This window comes from Pelobates fuscus, chromosome 8 (assembly GCF_036172605.1).
Source record: "Pelobates fuscus isolate aPelFus1 chromosome 8, aPelFus1.pri, whole genome shotgun sequence".
In the NCBI taxonomy this organism is placed as follows: domain Eukaryota; kingdom Metazoa; phylum Chordata; class Amphibia; order Anura; family Pelobatidae; genus Pelobates; species Pelobates fuscus.
Window position 1 is genome coordinate 43,139,014 of NC_086324.1, and position 16,520 is coordinate 43,155,533.

A 16,520-nucleotide genomic window follows, 5' to 3' on the forward strand; every position below is an offset into this window, starting at 1 on the left:
TACAGCGCTACGGAACTTGTTGTCGCTTTATAACTAATAATAATAATAATTGTCCTACTACATCCTAATGAGAAGATCGTACTGCAACTATGTGGGGTAATATGTTGCGTTAAGGAATCACTTACCAAAGCCAGGAATTTTCTCTTGAGTCAAAAATCGTAAATAAGATGTTTACTTAAATAGTTATGGGTATATCATTTACCCTCCCACATTTAAGAACAATTCATTTTGATTGGTCGGAAGGCAAGAAACATGGTATCTGATTTTGCATTGTTTTATAGATGTTGGGAGGCTCAATCTTAATCACCAGTTCTTAGTGAAATCTTAGCATCTGTTTCCTATTCCTTGACTTAGGACGTGTACAATACATAAACAGGATGAGAATTTTGACTGCTCTATTAAGTTTAGCAAGAGTAATGTTTAAATCTCTTTTCCTCATTGATGCCCAAGGGGTAGCAATGCAATTTAATGGATCATTCCACTAAAACCCGTGGTTAGTAATGAGAACATTAATTTTCCCTCGGTTTGCCAATATTTGGATTTTATTATTTAATGGATGGTGGTATGCATTAAGATAGCCTTTTAAATGTCAGTACAAATAGTTTGATTATCTTTACTTCATCTTCAAAATATCTATCGCTTTACCAGAAGAACTGGGCTGTGCTCTCCACTGTTTTCAAGTTTTGGAAAGAGGGTTTGGCGCATAGAATAATACCTTCCTTCATTCAAATAGAAAGTGTCAGAGATATTTGCTTCAGTTTGTTGAATGCAGACATATGTGGCGTTGAATCAAATAAGTGCTATTTACAAAGTTCCAAATTTAAAACATCAAAAACAGAATTCGATTTTTTTATTTATTTTTTTAATTGAATGCAAAACATGTGCTAATACTTCTGTTACCCAAATTTCCCAATGTGATCCAGGCCCAGTGGGGCAAACATTATATTGAAAAAAGAGAAAATCCTGGCGTTCTCACAGCCACATAACAAATAGAGAGAACAGTTCAACTTACTCTCTTCTACTGAGCCGTGTGGGTCTAGAAATTGGGCTCCATGTTCCCATAACTTTGTTCTGAAATCCCTGTATATATTTTCTCATAACCTGTTCTCTCTGCATATATGTAATTGGTCTGTATCACACTTACATTGTTATTTAGTAGCAGCATGTATATTTATATCCACAGTGTAAAGTAGCAGCAATGAGCAACACATTTAATTAGAAATTATCCCAATATGGTTCTTACTTTATTTAAGAAATGCTTTTCTCAAATTTGAATTAGAGTCGCTTAGACATTTTGTGGACTGTGAAATTATCTCAATAGACTGTGCTAAAATAATATTATTAATCACAGACAGCATAGAGTAAGCGAAAAGTACAATTGACTAAATCGAGAAAGTTTTTACTTTCTCCATATTTTATCTGAGAGGTTTCTGCTTTATGTGTCTTGACTATATCTCCAATCCGATTATCTATATGTTATCTGTCCCAAAGAGAAATTAACAATGTTAACTCAATCCCAATTACACCATTCAGGTGTTTTTGAAAACACTCTTTTGCTGATTAAATGATGCAAATGAAGACATCCATTTATTAAAGGGAAACTATAGTGCCAGGAAAACAAACTCATTTTCCTGGCACTATAGCGTCCCCCTATGTCAAGGCCCCTTCCTCCCCTCATAGTGCAGAAGGGGTTAATAACTCCTTTTGTCACTTACCTGGGTTCAGAGCAGATGTCTCTCGGAGCCGGCGGAGGAGACATAATGCGCAATGGGTGCGCTCGCATTAGGATTTCTAATATTCAATGCTTTCCTATGGGGATTCCTGTGATGCTGGAAGTCCTCATGCATAGCGTAAGGACGTCCAGCATCATTTAGGCCACCAAAAGTTGCCTCTAAGCCCAGAAGTCCTTCCAGTGGCTGTCTACCAGAGGAAGGATTAACCCTAGCAGATAATTATTGCAGTTCATAAAAACTGCAATAATTACATACTCAGGGTGATGGGATATTGCACCCAAAAGCTGAAGTGGTCTGGGTGCGTACAGTGTCCCTTTAAGTAAATAAGCAGGTTTGTTTATTGAATACAAAAGAACGCATGTAAACATATATCTAAATGCAAAAGAAAGGATGCAGATACAATATATATTTAAATGAAAAAGAAAGGATGCAAAAAGTGTACAAAATTGATACATCACCGATTAATGCAGAAAATCAAGCTCCAGGCTCGCACTTTTAGCTGGAAAATCCTGCTTCAGATTTTTCCAGGAGTCTCAGATTAATCGAGAAGTCCAGTGCAGTGCATCCACTCACAGGTGAGGCTTTGGGCAAAATAACGGAAAATCACAACATTTTAAAGTTTTTTCAATATAACTTACGTAGCTAATATATGTAAGCGACATGCGCAGATCAACCATGCGAGCGTGCAGCTTATCAAACACACAAGATGTCCAGATGCCCAGATGTTGCGAGTCCAGTATGATAAGACACCCACACCTTATCTGAAAAATTCTGGAATTCTGGGCAGTGTGCCCAGAATATTGCAACATCATAGGATGCTAGAGTTCATAGCTACATAACTTTAAAAAGCAATGATCAATATATTCATGTAATTATCAATACAAACTCTTTTGTCATTTTCGATTTGGCAAAGAGCCTGTTGCGAGTCAGGTGTTTCCGATGCTATTAACTTGAACAGGGATAGTGTCGTGTGACTTTTTTATGTATCTATATTTACGTGTGACTTTTTTTAACAAAGTATCTATAGCAGCTGTTCTTTTCTTTATCTGTCTTACCAAGTTATGGATGTCCAATGAAGGATATGCAAGGCACAGATCTTACATTTTTTTGTTTGTCTTGTTATGGCATTTAGTTTATTATATAATTGCCAATTAGACTAACCACCAATATGTGTTGGACCTGTCAACTGTCTCAGGTCAAAACCATATATCTACTTGACTTTAAACTAAGTTTTTTTTGTTGTTGTTTTTTTTTTTAATTCTTTATTTTTGCGAGTTTTTGCAAATAATACAACTTGTCATGTGAGTAACTAATAAACAATACATCGTAGCTGGCTACACATCACTTGGCTGAACCTACTCAATTTTTGGTTATGGGCTAAGACACCCAGATTCGCCTATGGGCTGCTATGAGGCGTAAGATTTGGGGGGCGCTAGTATTAGGCTTCTTGTGCCTTGTGGCTAAATGTTGCAGTGCATTGAAACATGTGCTTCTAGGAAGACGCTTGTGGTGAGTAAATGCAGGTGGGTAGCCTTCTGTGGCTGGGGAGTTTTTAAGGTACACAATCACACAAAAATAAATTCAGTGTGGAAGCAAAGTGATAATAGTCCAAAAGCAGCTGTAACACCAATACGGAGTCTCACTTTTCTGATCAGAAAATTCAATAAAAACAGGGGGGTAGGTGCAGCGCTTCAGTAATCCTTGACAAGGTATATGTGAAGAGAACCAGAGAAGGAATAATAGTGTAGTATTTAAAACTGTAGTGGTGATAAGTATAATAAAAGATGTGCACTCACACTTTCCTGGAGCTTCAATACAGCTCCAGTGTATGCGCCTGGGCGGAATAATCCCCGCCTATGGATCAAGTGCAGAGGTAATTCTTCGAGTTATAGGTGCGGTAGGGGTTATCCTCATAAAAAACAAACAAATAAAAATGGGGAAGTATGTAGAGCTATGTAGCAAGTGTAGGTAAAAACTATAAAATGTGCACTCATGTGTAATGGAGCTGTAAAACCTGGCTCCTCTGATAGCGCTTGAAGTGGTATGATCCCCACTCAAGGATACAGGTGTTAATGCAAATTCTTCCCTCCGTGTATATGTGGAGATAAACAAACAGAACCACAATAGTGTACACCGTAAAAAAGGAGTGTAAACAGAAATAAATCATTTAAGCCTACTCACATGCTAATGAGCAAGTTCCGGTTTTATCAATCCAAAGCGCTTGGGTGCTATGATCCCCACCAGGGATATAGCTCCAATCAATCCGACAACTGCAAAGTAAGGTCCAATTAAAAAAAGTACTTAAAAATATAATAAAAAATACAATATATAATAAAATAGTGATAAAAAGTTAAGTGTTTGGAACACTTTTGATAAAGCCTATCCAAGGAGAAACGCGTTAAGTGTATTGTTTATAAAACTTTTTTTTATCACTATTTTATTATATATTGTATTTCTTTTATTATATATATTTTTTATCAATGTAGAATTAAAGTTAATTTGATTCGATTTGAAAACATAAGAATATCCATGGCAAGTGGAAAAGCTATTTCAATATAGTTGTCCATGGGCGAACTGTTAGTTACTAGAGTTCAATTTATATCTTGTTATACAGTCCAGACCAATATGGTTTATTTAGGCACTACTTCACATATAGGCAACCTATCAAGCTGTAATTTTCTATATAAATATTAATAAAATTAATACAACTTTGAAAGCACAATATATTTTAATAAATACACTTTTTTATTAATATGCATCCCTTTATATGGCATCCATATAATACAGGGAGCATTTACCAGGGTTCTTTACCAGTTGGGCAGTAAAGGACCATACCGCTATGTTACATTAAACAAGTTCCACATTAGGATAAGTACTGAAGGGAAGGGATGAGTACTGACTGGGGAGGTAAACGATTTATTAACAGAGTGGAAGGAGAAGGAATGATACTCAACTGTTTTATTTCACCAATGTCTAGACTTACAGCTAAAGAGGAAGAGTTTCAGTGGTAGAGAAGTACGGGCCAATATCTTAAATCTTAAAAGCAGTTTTAACCCGTCTTTGATATTATTTGATAAATTCCATTAAGAGTGAGGAGGGACAACTAAAAAAAAAAGCTCACAAGGTCCTTAAAGGACAATTTCAAGTGCCAAAACTATTAAAGCCACTTGCAGTGGTTAATTCTACAATGAGTGTCCTGGTACTGTCTCAACATAACCTGCCAGTCTGCTCTGCTAATTATCGCAGTTTGACACTTCTCTGGGTCCTGCTGTGCACAGCTTTCTTCTCAAAGCCTTTCCCAAAACTGGTCAGTGGTTGTAGATGGTGCCATCTGTGCCATATTTCAGCTGGTTTAGAGTTTAGCACACATGTGTAAATACTGTTACTTTTAAAATACAGAGTCAAACAAAATGTGTTAGTACAGTGTTTTATTGCTTGCATAGTAATTAAACATAGAAATACATTAAACCCACGTATTAATATGTCACTGGTAGTAATTGTAAACAGCATTTCATGGGAGTTGAATCAATAAACTGTGAATCGTAGCTAGATGAAAATCAGGTCAGTTTTCAGTACTCTGGGGACATGTTAAATGCATTAATATGAATAACAAGAAAAGGGTAGAACATTACTTCAGGAATCCAACGGATAGTAGAAGATATTAGCGGTAATAGAGCAGCACGGCAGATTCTACAAATTGTTTACTGGCACTCCACCCAGTGTGTGTCCCGTAACCATCCCAATCCAGAGATTTAAAGTCTCCACAATGTCTAGGATTGGCCTCCGGGAAGTAGCCCCCTCCTCCAATACAGTACTGCAAAAACAATGGACATCTTTTCATTATACATAAAACATCCTTAGAAATATACTAAAGTGTTAAGTTAAAGGTATCTTTCCTCTAGGCACGTATTAGAGGCATTTTAATATATAATTCTGCTATTGCTGACAGGCTACCATCACTCTCTCTGCTACCCTACCTCGTCCTCTGTTACCCTTACCTTCTACACCATAGCTGTAATGTCCCTCAAACACACCACTGCCCTAACCTATGATACAGTGTGATGGGTAGAATCGGGATATAACATCATGTGTCCCCTCGTGTAGCTGCTAGAACAGTTTGTAGGTCTTTGCTGAAAGAAGAACAGCAATGTCTTAGATATACTATAGATGGGAAGGATAGATTAGAAGATGAAGAAAGTGAGAAGATCGGGAGATAGAGTATTGGGGAAAGGATAGACCAAGAATTCTAAACCAATGTCTTCATTCTTCAGTGCCAACATACATATCCATATCTGACACTAACACTCTACATAAATACATACCTTCCTGCATTCACCCAAAATCACTCCATAGAAATTCACCCATACTTTCACACACACACGCATTCATACATTTCAACTGTTCACAAGTAGACCCATGCCATTGTAGCAAGATGACTTCCTAGTATCTTGTTCCCAGGCACGACACTCAGCCCTGGGAGCTCTTAGTCCTTACCAGGACTTTTCCCCTTTTCATCCCCTGCAAGCTGGAACAGCAAAAACAGGGGTTAACTCTTCTCTCCCTCTAATAACAGGATGACACACAGTTTGGAGGTTTAAATACTGGCTTCTCACCAGGCTGAGTTACACTCTTTATTCAATACAGGCTTCTTTTATGCACAGAGCTCTGAAGGGGTTCTCCATTCCACATAATACACTTCCCTTAGTCCCAGGCAGGAGGGGACTGGTGATCGGATGTACAGAGCCGTAGATATCAGTGTCAAAAGTCTGGGGCTCAAGGCTCTGTACATCCCAGAAATTAGTTCCATGGTGTTGCTTGGTTTAGTCCGGTGAATTCAAACTTTGCACCCAAACCAAGCAACAACCAATCAGCTGAAAGGGCGCAAACCAAATCATGCCAATCAGCATTCAGGGGAGGAAGGAGTTTCGCCGCCCACTCCAAAGAAAGGACCCGAAACTCAGCTGCACCAATTGGTGCTCGGGGAGGAGGGGGGTTTGGATGCCCAATCAGGGCAAAGGTCGCAAAACCAAATTGCACCAATCCGCTGAAAGGTTCGAACCCTATTCGCACCAATCAGCACCCAGGGACGAGAGGGGTTTCGCCTCACAATCAGACGGAAGGAAGCGAAACCCCGTTTGAACAAGCGCTTCTTCTTGGATTGGTCGCCTGCTCCCTGCGGCGACCAATCAGCACTTTACTCGCGCCGACCACCCAGAAGAATGGCGCGAACCCAGTTTGAATGGGCACTCCTTCTCCCACTGGTCGGCGCAGACTTCCATGCGGCCAGCAGTAACCCTGCGGCCGTGAGACCGACTCACAGCCCCAGGGACTCGCTGCAGGCATCCGCCGGAGAGAGGTTTCTCCTGGGCAGCCACAAGCCTAGCCTCGTAGCTCCCAGGTAGGGGACAAGGGACCAGTGATTACAGCTCCTTTCAGAGCGGGTAGGACGGTCCCCGACACGAGGACCAAAGACAGGGTGCGCAGGCTGGTTCGGTATACGAATGCTGCCCCCTGGTGGCGTTCGTTAGCGAGGTGTGAACATTCTAGCCACACATTCTAAGTGGAATAGCAGGGTGGTCCGGTGCAAGGGGTTCCGTGTGCCGGAGTGCCCCCGCATGGCTGAAAAGTGAACTGCATCATACATTGTAAAATACAAGGGGAAACACATATTTAACAAGGGAAAATCATCACAATATACATTGGGGACACAAAATATAAAACCAACCATCTGAAGACTCAGTGGGCATGGCACTTAGTGGCGGTGTCCCGCCGCAGCCATACCTTACATTTTTGCAATAACACACAGTGCAGAAAACTAGACCTCATTAGCAGTAGTTCTGTTCTTATTGTTCAAACACCTCAACACATAAATGCAATACTTTTATTCACACACAGAGTGGAAATTTACTCAAATAAATCCTTACATAGTTACATACACATACTGCCACAATCCACAAATACACACATACACTCATACATATGGAAATACACACATGCATTGACATTGATTTCATACACAAATTAGCATTTATACGTGTCTTCCTACTTTATACACACAAGTATACACAGGTGCTTATTTATCAAACAAGGAATAGTGGATAACTGACAAGGGAATTACAAAACAATTTAAACAAAAATTAATTCACCTGAAAATTTTGATTGAAAACCCCTTCCACTTGAAGTCTGTGGATACAATGTTAAACAAAAGTCTGCACACCAGTCAAGCCATAAGACTTGCTTTTCCCCACCATAACCTTTTTGGTGTACAGCAAACACAGACTCAAAGGAATCCATGTTTAAAATAAAATGATGCAAAAATTTGATTCTTTGTTAAACTAATTTGCATAGTCTTGTCATAGGTCCAGGGTGGGTAGGATATGGCGAGACTCCAACCAAGCTGTGGCGGTTTGTGGGGTCTGCAGTGCTTGATGTGGAATTATTAAAAATTATTATTGTACTTGTATTGAATTATTGTACTAACTCCATTTTAACCTTATATTGTGACAATCCTCCATTTTGTCCTCCTAACCTGACTTCTTCAAATCCTCCATTTTGTCCTCATGACTTAACTTGTTCATTTTAAAACTACATTACGTGACTGAACTTCTCAACCCAATTAATACAGTAGACAAAGACCGTGTTTCCTTCAAGGACAAGTACCAGGAGGTGCCGGCTACTCCTTAAGACTTGCTGGCTACTCCTTAAGAGCTTGTAAGATAGTACAGTTTGAAGGCCACAGAACACAGTAGTAATGAAATGTTCTATTCATAAGAGACCTTGCACCTGGACATAAAGCCTGATATCACTGACCGTGTAAAATGACGCTTAGGACCCCCTTGTCCCCCACCCGTGTCCAGAATAATCCCACCTCTGATGGGTGGGCACGGGACTAACCTCTTAATTTTACTAACCAATAGGTAAGACACTAACTCCGTCACTTAACAATTAATCCAATTGATGATGTTTATTTGCTGATATTCTAATAATCAATGATGACGCAAAATGCCTCTTAAAAGGGCCTGCGCGCCCGCTTTTACTTCACTTGCCAATAAACTTTCTCGAAGTTATTTTAACCTGAACCTCGTGTGTCAGACTTAATTACTTCAGCGTATATACGCAATTTAATTTTATTGATTTGGACAGGAACAGATAGACTTTGAACATTTTGGTTTACTTTCAAAAAGTACCATAACAACTTGGCGCCCAACGTGGGGCACCGGGCTATGTCCGGCCGGTGAGCCGTCCTAAGGAAGACAAGGGTGGACGGAGGAATCCAGGGGGAAGGAAGGGAGACTGATCACCTCCAGATACACGGTAGAGACTTCTGCAGAGCCACCGGTACGTTCCGGCCCCTTTGATTGACCCGTCCACGTGTCTGTGACTGCTTCCCGGGAGGACATCAAAGACAGGTAATATCTTGCCCGGTGTCTCGTTACTCACTTGTTTACCTGCATTTTAGTCTATCTGTTGCCTGGGTGTGTTTGAATTGTTTGCCTGTTTCCCCATTTTGAGATAAAGGGGGGGTGGACCTGCAGGGGATTTGCCTGGGGTTCTGTCTTGCTTGTTTTCCCCTTTTTGGGATAAAGGGGGGTGGACCTGAGGGGACTTGCCTGGGTCTTCGGTTTGTCTGTTTATCTGTTTGTATTTTACCTCTTTTGGGATAAAGGGGGGTGGACCTGTGGATTCGTTCCTGGGGGTCTTCTGTTGCCTGTTTTACCTCTTTTAGGAACCACGGTGCTGTGGTTGTAAGGAAAAAGGGGGGTTGACCTGTGGATGTGTTCCTGGGGGTCATCTTTTCCTGTTTAACTCTTTTAGGAGCCTCGTGGCTGGGGCTGTAGGGAAAAAGAGGTGTGTTGGATCTGTGGAGATTGTGTAGACTCATAGTTTCCTGGGGATCCTTCTTGTGCCACTTTGATAGCCTAGCTAGCTTCTCTGTGCACGTTACTCTGCTTGCAGAGTGGTGGTACCCTCCAGCTTTGAGCGCTGAGCTGGAGCCATTCCAATTTTTATTTTGTGGTGTGTGAATTCGGGCAGGCATTGCTGTCTTCATCACCACGGAGTAGTGGGACTTATAAAGTGGGTCTTTATGGGGGCACTACAAGAGTGAGGGTAGCGCAGACACTACGAGTGGGCTGCTGTGACGAGGGAGGCATATGGATTTCGGACCGGTGTTAGCTGTTATCCTTGGCCGTTGGTAGTAAGATACTACGGGATTGAGGGAGGTGACTTTGGAGTAAGCACACGAGTAAAGGAAAGGAATTATTGTTGATTTCATTTGAATTGTGATGCATGCACTGTATTTCAACTGTATTGTTGTCTTGTTTGTTTAATAGGAGTCTCATGAACTCCTGTGTCTGTCTCTAAGGATTTTCCTTGCCTTTCATCTTTTCTGTACTTCCTATATTATTATACTATCCACTCCCATTCCTCTTGAAGGAGAAGTGATTGGTCACACACTTCTCACCTCGCTCCAATCCGTGTCTACCACCCCGGGTAGGCGGATTCAGTGACTAGTCTACGTTTTGGGAAGACGCACCTGAGAAAGTTTTACGGTTCTCGGGTGGCAGTCGAGCATTGTAGACGTTCTTGTTCCGTTTTCCTTCTCTCTCCCTATATCTAGGACGCTGGTATAGGGGTAAAGGGATTATGGGGCAGGATTTAAGCAAGCCCAATAAGGGCTGGTTAGCATGTGATTTGGTAGAAAACAGAGAGGGTGAGGAGATGGTTAAAGGTGTTGTAAAGATTGCAAAAGTATGTAAAATTACTGTACCAACGGGTGGAAGATTGCAACCAGAAAGTTGGCGTAAGTTACTGGCAGAAATGAAAGGCAAGCTTACAGATAATGGTTTATTAAAGACTGCTGAAGCATGGTACAGAGTAGCGAAGGCTATTCAGCTAGAAGGTTGGGTTGAGGAAGAAATAAATCACAAGGGTGTGAAATTGTTTGTGTATCATCAGAATTGCGTTGCTGGGGTCTACCCTCAGCCAGCGCCCCAAAGTGGCGCCCAGGGGACGTCTATCCCCAAGGTTCAGTCAGCAGTAGGTGATAGCCAGCTGACTATGTTCCCCGCTCCCAATCCTCCTAACACTCATCCCGCCACCTCCCCTGTTTGCCCGGTCCTGAATTCTGATGGATCTTTCTTTTCCCCCTCCCCGTCCCTAACATTCCCATCATCCTCGTCCATCCCTACGCTACCTGCTGTACCTCCCCCTAACATTTCATCTGCCATTCCTTCCCTACGCTCCCTCTCCGTTCATGACCCCCTCCCCTCCTCATCCGCCCAACTAACCACCTCTTCCACCCTCGCCCCGACTCCTCCCCCTCCCATCTCCACCCCAGTCCAATACCCCACCTCCTTCCCCTCCCCAGCCTGGCCCTACCCCTTCCCGTATCCCATGACTCTGCCCTATCCCGGATATCCACTACCCCTTCCCCAAGCCACTCCCCAGGTCCCGGTCATGCCCAGTCCGACACAGTCTGCCCCGGATGTGCCCTCTTCCAACATGGCCGCCGCTTCTTCCCTTAACCCTAATGTAGCACCTTCTCCGGCCACCAATATGGCGGCCCCCAGTTCGGCCCTAATGCCGGTAATCCCCGGTGACTACCTATCCCCAGGTTATGACTCACTAGCCACCCCTGCATCTGGGGCTCGTTCCCAACCACCGATCCTTTCACCTCATTCGGGCCCTGCACCACGCAAAAGAGCCAATATCATAGAATTCGATGATGACGAGATGGACAGGGTGTCCCATGTCTCATCGGAGCTTGCCGCGGGAGCCCCAACTCACCGTTCTATCGATGACCCTTTTGGCCACAAGGGTCGGGGAGAACAGGCCCCTTCTAAATATGTTGCCTTTAACCCCACTCAAGCTAGCGCATTAATGAAATCGCTCCCCGACCCAGAAAAACAGCCTATGCCTTTTTACCGAGGGATAGTTCAAATTCAAAAGACTTATTCCGCCGCATGGCGTGATCTACTCAGCATTTGTGCTATTAAAGCAGGGGATGCCTATTGGCCAAGTATGGCCCGTCACCTCAGTACAGATCTGCTTTCCAGTGATGTTGATTACCCCTCCGGGGTAACCTTTTGCACCCAATTAAGAGAATGGGCTAAGGACAAACTTGCAGATCAGGCTGCTGGCCTTACTGATGTTGTCCAAGAAAAAGGAGAATCAGTGGAAAAGTTTCATGCAAGACTGTATCAAATGTTCACGGATTTGGGGTTTGATCTTACTGACAAAATTCATTCACAAATGCTGTCAGGTGCGTTTGTCCAAGGCGTTAAAGACTCTATACGCAAGGGAATTATTGCTGCACGCCCTGAATATAAGGTTGTTCCCCTGGATACCCTGCTTTTAGTCGCTAGGGGCCTAGAATCTGCCCAGACCCCCAAAAGGCCAAGCTCTGCTCCTCTTATGGTATCACGCAGTATCCCTGTTCCCAGGGGCACCAGACCAGAGGATAGCTTCTGCTTTAATTGCAAAGCTAAAGGTCATTTTAAAAGTGATTGCCCGGAACCCAAAAGAGAGATAAGAAAGCCATCCAGACCTGCCCCGGTCACTAAGACCGAAAAAGGGGTCCCAATAGTTGAGGAACCCGATGAATAGGAAACTGGCAAGCCTGTGTCTGTAACCCCTGTAATGGCAGTGTCTACAGGGGATAAGGGGGGGCCACTTGCCACAGTGACTTTGCCCATTGAAGGCCACCCCACCACATTTCTAGTTGACACAGGTGCAGCCCGTAGTGTTCTACGAGAACAAGACTTGCCAGACCCATCTTTTCTGTCAAATATTGATGTCTCTTGTGTTGGAGTGGATGGCCAACCGAGACATAGCCCTCTAACAACTCCACTACGAGTTGGTTCTAGCCTGCTCGCTCGCTTTGTAGTATCCTCCACATGCCCAATTAACCTGTTAGGTGCTGATGTTCTCTCACGCCTGCAAGCATCCATCACCTTTACCCCGGATGGGCAGGTAGAAATGTTTACACCTCTGTCTGTATCAGACACTTCAGCCCTATGCTCTTTGCCTCTGATGCTGCATTTAGAAAAGCCCCGTGAGGAGACAGCAGAATTAAGGTCCAATTTCCCGGAGGAATTAAAAACACAGGTGCCCGCAAAGTTATGGTCCTCAGGCCCAGAGGACATAGGTCACCTAAATGTTCCCCCTGTGGTGGTAAAGCTTATTTCAGGAGCTAAATTACCAAGAAAACCACAATATCCATTAAAACCAGCACAGTCTGCTGCAATTTCTGTCCACATTAAGGCACTCTTGGAGAAGGGTGCCCTTGTCAAATGTAAATCTGAATGCAACACCCCGTTATTTCCTGTGAAAAAGAAAACTCCGAAGGGTGAGCCAGAGAAGTACAGGATGGTTCAGGATCTCCGTGCTGTTAATGAAGCTACAGTCCTGGACACCCCTCTTGTACCAAATCCTCATACTCTGCTCTCTGGAGTCCCACCATCTGCAAAATTCTTCACAGTTATTGACCTAGCAAATGCTTTTTTCAGTGTCCCACTGGACCCATCCTGCCAATATCTGTTTGCTTTCACTCATGAGATGCAACAGTATACCTGGACTGTCATGCCCCAAGGGGCACAAAATTCACCAAGTCAATTTGCAAAGGCCATGGCCACCATCCTTGACCCATGGCAAGCCGAGCACCCAGAAGTTGTTCTGCTTCAGTATGTGGATGATCTGCTGCTCTGTGGAGATGACATACCCACTACCGAAGAGTGCTCAATTAGTCTGCTTTGTTATTTGGCAGAACAAGGATGCAAAGCTTCGCTCATCAAGCTACAGTTCTGCCAACCTTCAGTAATTTTCCTTGGACACTGCCTATCTCAGGGTACCAGACATCTTACTCGGGACCGAGTAAGAGCTGTGCTGGATATTCCGCCTCCAAGGACTTCTAAGTCTCTTCATGCCTTCCTAGGCCTCATTTCCTACTGCAGAGCATGGATCCCAGAAGCCTCTCTGCTCATGCAACCTCTCTATGACGCACTTAAGTCTGACCCTTTCTGTTTAACTAAAGAAGCTATGGACAATTTTAATGCTCTCAAACGAGCCATTGCTTCTGCTCCTGCCTTGGGCCTCCCTGACTACTCCAAAACTTTCAAATTGTTTGTCTCTGAAAGACAAGGCCACGCAACAGGAGTGCTCACCCAAACTAATGACTTAAGAGGCCGCCAGAGGCCTATTGGATATTTCTCATGTCAACTGGACATTGTGGCCAGAGGGACTCCTTCCTGTCTCAGGGCTGTTTTTGCTGCGAGAGAACTCATAGAGAAGACCTCAGACCTGGTCCTTGGCCACCCTCTGGTTGTTTTGGCCCCTCATGACATCTCTGCCATCATCAACCAAGTCCAGCTCAAGCACGTGTCTCCAGCCAGACACCTGCGCTTACAGTGTCATCTTCTTTTGCCTGACAACATTTCCATCCAAAGATGTCAGGTGCTTAATCCGTCCACTCTTCTTCCACTCCCTGAGGGGGGTATCTACTATGGATTTATCACGGATGAAACCTATATTCACCTGCTCTGTGGATGTATCAAGAAAGTCATGCATCCACATTTGACATTTTATGAAGGTGAAAAACCTCTCTGTGAAGGCCCAGATCACGCCTTCTGCACCACGTGGTACAAACCAAACATTACCCCTGAACCTTGCTATGAAGATGAGCTTTACCACCGGACCGATGTAAAGCTTACTGCACAAGACTTCTATTGTGACTCTGACGGCAATAGTATGGTCTTGATCCAGCTACCTCAACAACTTAACTACCTTTACCGTCATTGGGATACTGCTATCCCACATATTCCTGTTACCAAGTTGAAGACAAGGTCATGGAATGATCTTGGGCCCATGGCAAAACTATGGGCCACCATGAATGAAGAACAGCTACAGGAAAATGGTATTGTCAAATACCCAACAACTGACCTTCTAGAAGCATGGCCACGCCATTTCCTGGAAAAGGAATTTCAAGATCTGGTCATAAAGAATGATTATGACCCAGAAACACCTCATGACTGTTTTGAACAGATGAAAATGGAAACAGTGCACTTACCAACTGTGCATGAGAACCCATTACCAGATCCGGATTTTACCCTGTTTGTGGACGGATCGAGATATGCCGATGAAGGAGGAACATATCATACAGGATATGCCGTAACCACAACAGATGAAGTTATTAAATCATCATCCTTACCACCAGCAATGTCTGCACAAGAAGCTGAATTACAGGCTCTGACTTCAGCCTGCAAAATTTCCGAAGGAAAACGTGCCAACATCTATACAGATTCAAGATATGCTCTAGGCGTGGCACATGACTTCGGCCTAATTTGGAAGACTAGAGGATTTCTTACCACCGCCGGTACACCAGTCAAACACAGCACTGCAATCAAGGAGCTAATGGATGCCCTCCTACTCCCCAAAGAAGTGGCCGTTTTGAAAGTAAAGGCCCATGGGAAATTGGATACAGATGAAGCAAAGGGCAACCATTTGGCTGATCAGGCTGCTAAGTTAGCGGCCAGGGATTTGCAGGAAGTGGATGAAGAAGTGTCCGGACAAAAAGAAGAAGTCCCTATTTTTGCCCTGCAAACTCTTCCTACTGATTTGCGAATTTTACAAGAACAGCAAGCTGCAGTCACTCCTGAAGAAGTCCAGAAATGGAAAAAGAAAGGAGCTGTCCAAAAGGACGGAATATATTACAACAACTTCAAATTTTGTCTTCCCAGAAATTTGTATCCAGCAGTTGTCCAATGGGCACATGGGCCTGCACACCTGTCAAAAGAATTGATGGCCGCCCTCATACAGAAGTATTATGAAGCACCTGGAATCACAACATTGATCAATAGCTTCTGCAAGGCCTGTGTCATTTGTGCAAAATGCAATCCAGGAAGACCAGTTACCTGCGAAACACCTGGCAAAGCCCATGTACCCCTTCCAGCGGATTCAAATTGACCACATCCAAATGCCCAAGAGTGGGCCCCATGAATATGCACTAGTAATAGTGGACATGTTCTCAGGCTGGCCAGAAGCCTACCCAGTGGCCAATATCACTGCAAAAACAACCGCAAAGCGCCTACTTACAGATATTGTATGTAGATTCGGACTCCCAGAAGTTATTGAGAGTGATCAAGGCCCAGCCTTTACAGCAACTGTGACTAAAGAAATTTGGACTGCTCTAGGGGTGACTCTAGCCTTCCACACCCCTTACCACCCACAAAGTAGTGGTAAAGTGGAGCGCATGAATGGCACCCTAAAAACTAGAATGTTAAAAATGTCACAAGAAACAAAGATGCCCTGGCCAGAAAGCCTACCAATAGCTCTATTTAGTGTTAGGCACACACCTAGAGGGAAGCATTCACTGTCCCCATATGAGGTTCTATTTGGGACAGCACCCAGACTAGGTTGTTATTATCCGCAGCAGTTGCAACTCCAATCAGATATTTTAGTAGACTATGTAACTGAACTTGCAAATGTCCTAAACAAAATACATGCCCAAGTTTTCTCTTCAATTCCAGATCCCGAATTGGATACAGGTTCCCATAACCTACTTCCCGGAGATTGGGTCCTGGTCAAGAAGTTTGTGCGGAAAAATACCCTGGAACCAAGATTTGACGGTCCATTCCAAGTTCTCCTGATTACCGCAACCTCCGTCAAATTGGCCGGTAGGCCAAATTGGATCCACGCTTCCCACTGCAAGAAATCTCCTGCCCCAGAGGAAGCGAATATCGCACAAACATGTATCTCTGGTACATCTTCTCCTTAATTAGCCTTATGAAG

At 43.4% G+C, this 16,520-nt stretch overlaps 1 protein-coding gene and 1 long non-coding RNA gene across 3 annotated transcripts in view; both read right to left on the reverse strand.

Moving 5' to 3' along the window:
- Positions 1-16,520, reverse strand: part of LOC134571477 (intelectin-1-like) — a 46,309-nt gene that overhangs the window by 10,893 nt on the left and 18,896 nt on the right. The window contains exon 1 of one of the 2 annotated variants that reach the window (XM_063429751.1): positions 126-195. The exons of the other annotated variant lie outside the window; for it this stretch is intronic. The gene's annotated coding sequence lies outside the window, so the exon portion shown is untranslated. Of the gene's footprint in view, positions 1-125; positions 196-16,520 lie in introns of those variants that run through there. 2 annotated transcript variants of the gene reach the window in all.
- LOC134571479 (uncharacterized) overlaps positions 5,147-16,520 on the reverse strand; it is a 28,315-nt gene continuing 16,941 nt past the window's right edge. Inside the window, exon 2 of the long non-coding RNA XR_010085198.1 lies at positions 5,147-5,547. This is a non-coding gene — a long non-coding RNA (uncharacterized LOC134571479). The remainder of the gene's footprint in view (positions 5,548-16,520) is intronic.